The sequence below is a fragment of the Cylas formicarius genome, unplaced genomic scaffold, assembly GCF_029955315.1.
Source record: "Cylas formicarius isolate icCylForm1 unplaced genomic scaffold, icCylForm1.1 PGA_scaffold_7__23_contigs__length_41026272, whole genome shotgun sequence".
NCBI classification, from domain to species: Eukaryota; Metazoa; Arthropoda; class Insecta; order Coleoptera; family Brentidae; genus Cylas; species Cylas formicarius.
Window position 1 is genome coordinate 23,115,944 of NW_026844352.1, and position 3,466 is coordinate 23,119,409.

A 3,466-nucleotide genomic window follows, 5' to 3' on the forward strand; every position below is an offset into this window, starting at 1 on the left:
AAATATATAAATGTATCCCTATGTAACACATCGTTTAATCTAAAGTTTTACCTTATGTAAAAATGAAATTTTTCATCTTTGTTAAAATATTTTAAGGGAAAAATGTGAGTTTGATTTGGTGAAAGTCTTCTTCCAATCTGTTGTGTACGATAGAAAAGGGGGTATAAATAGGTTGAGAGCCACATTACTGCAGATCTGAAAGAAAACATTTAGTATTTAGTATTACCAGGCTTCTCACCGTAAACATTCGTTAGAAATTTTTGTTAGCAGAAACCTATGGTAATTGAAGATGTGTTGAAGCAAGTTTTAACGAACATCCTTATTTTAAACGCCGTGTATGTTATTTTATTTCCGGATTTGTGAGGAAAGTAAATGACGAGTTTCATTAGTTTCATTTTGCCTCTATTTTTAATGGGGGCCACTTATCCATTTTTGGCTGGCAACGAATGCTTCTGGGATATACTAAACCGGTAGAGTAATAATTTTGAAACCAAATAATAACCAAGAAAGTTCATTCTTTTAAATGAGACACCCTGATTCTTTTTGGATAGTATGATGGAAAATTCAATTCTGCGACCATTTGCTAAAAACCTCCCTATAGCTATTTCAGCAGTTTCTTTGTATTTTACATTTTGATTGGCAAATTTGGACAGATTTTGAAGGACGAAAGAGGAACAAAACAAAAATGGGATAACAGTAATGGTGAGGCATTTATTATCGGCCCATTAGATCTTAGTGTATATCACTACCATAATAAAAATAAATAAACACAATAATTATAAAATTGTTTCATGTACCCGCCATTTTGGTTCCAACATTGAATAACTCTGCGATGCACTCCTGACGAAACAAACCTTCAGATTTCGCGAGGGCAGAAATTAGTAAACGGGTGAATGTGGAGCCCAATTTCAGGGTCCTTGTGGACCCATCCAGAGACCTTCAAACATAAATATCAACTGTTGGTGCACGACTCTAGTAGAATGTGCGGATGCGGTCTCAAGTTGATACCTGGTGTTTGCTCTGTGATGTGGAGACATTTAGAAAATCACTTACAAACCCTTTAAGTATTTCCAGGTATTGATTCGGATTTAAATTTTCATGGTAAGCGCAAAAGACATTAAAACTAAATTTTTGGTGTTGATTATTTTGCCTTGTAACACGTGGGTTTTCGCTTGCCCGGTAGTGATTCATTCACCAATTTAAAAATTTTTATCTACTAAATTTTGATTGGTCGTCTAGACTCTAGACAATATTAATCAATAATTTTTATACATATAAAACCTTAAAATTCGATTCGTCATGCTTCAGAGCCGGGATCTTATCCCTGAATACTTATTTCAGAAATCGAATGCGTGTTATGTTTTCGTAATATTGTGTGGATCGACGCTCTTCTAATATCCAAATCCGTCTATGCTGTTGAAGTTAAACTGCGTATATTAGCTTGAAAATAATCCAGAATATTTACTTCGTTTTCTTTGTTAACAACTATGAATTTTGGGTGATTTTAAGTAGTTTTTATTCTTCCAGTTGCGATAAACCGAGCAAATTTTTGAAAATTTTCTCTCAGTCATTGCTGTAGATTCGGATATAGTTAATTAAACCTTCTTCGTGTTCGTTGGACAATTTCTTCACATTCATCATACAAAATTCATAAAATTAAAAATTAATAAAATATAGACCTGACATAAAAATTGTTTTGTTTCATTTTCTGTGAAAAATAAGGTTTAATAGAAAAAACTGTTAAACTACATGGGCTGGGATAATAACATAACCGTTAACATCAAGTTCTGAAAAAAAAAACACCCATCTCCAGATAAGTAAATTATTTGTCTGTGTGCTTTAGGTTCCAATTTTAACCACATTAAATATTACGTAATATAAAATAATAGCACAGGCTATTAGGTTTTTACTTTATCGCCCGACTGGTCTCGGGCCGATAGTTTCTTAGGCTTTACTTAATAAATGGTTCCGAATAAGGTGATTATAAGAAAGTGCCGCTTAGATAAATGACCCATATCACCAGGTCGATCGGCTAAATTACATCGTTTAGTATACTGCAGTGTTAAATTAAAAGCAAGTTAGTCGCCAGACCCCTTCTTGCATTTTTTTGCTTTTTATTTTCCTTATTTTTATTGGATATTCATCACTGACTTATAGAGAACAAGATTTTAATTGGCCGTAACTTTTTTGTTTTTAGAGACATCAAAGTAAGCAAAAAAGAAACAAAATGTTGTGATAGTCGCCAAATTTTTTCCAAGTGACGTATAAAACGAAACTATCAATTTTCTGACACCCGCTGTACATTATATATGTCAATAATAGAATATCTTATTCCGATTACAATGATGTAACGCACTTTATATTTTAGCCCACTCGTTTTTGACAAATCGGCAAAAATAGGAAATTTTTATATAATTTCAAGGAGTGCCCTGACTGACTGACAGGTATTTCTCGAGGATCAATCCACTCAAAAACTAAGTGCAGAACAATGTCAAAATATTGCGCAGTTTTGTTTGGATTTTTTGAATACGTATAATGAGAATAATAATTTCTTGAGAAACATTTTATGGACTGATGAAAATTCGTTCACGGCAAGAAAGGGTTGTAACAGACAAAATATGCGATATTGGTCTTTAAATAATCGTAGACAAATACACGAAATAAAATTTCAGGGGTACCAATCAATTAATTTATGGTGTGGTGTCATAGATGGAAATGTTTGGAAGTCGATATTTATAGATAAAAAGTGAACTGGAGATCATTATTTGCAATTCTTAGAGCACCAAATACAACAATACATAAAAGATTTACCCCTAAATATATCAGCGCTGATTATATGGCAGCAAGACGCTGCCACTCCTCACACAATTTTTTTTAACATGGAATATCCCAGTGGTTGGCCAGCCAAAAGCCTCGACTTAACTTTAATGGTTTTTTTCTTTTTGTGTGCAGGAAAATGGTGGTGACATACAGCAGTATATAGAATAGTTAAAGAATTTCTTACTTTAGCGTGTCTTGTCATTTTTAGTATTTTTGTTCTACTTTAATACAATAAATAATAATAATAATAATAAAATAATACGCAACGTTTTGTTTTATACGTAACTTGAAAAAAAACTTGGTTGTACCATGACCGAGTGCCTTGCTTTCAGAGGAGAGCTTTAAGAAACGGAAGTTTTAAGTCAGGCAGTTAGCCAAATCAAACCGGAGAGAGCTAATCGAGGTGGAAGTTTAAATAGGGTACCCTAAATAGGTTCTTGTTCAGCAAAACCATAGAGCATTTTTTAAAAATTGTATAATAATGATGGATAAAATGGGAATCATCAGTCTACCATTATGCTGTCGGTGGTGCAACTCAGTCGTCCCAAATGTTGATCAGAATAAATTAATGGCGAAGGAGAAATAATGAAATAAGTAAACAGTAATTTTACTTTAAAGAACTCTTGATTAAAGCATTTTAATAGCT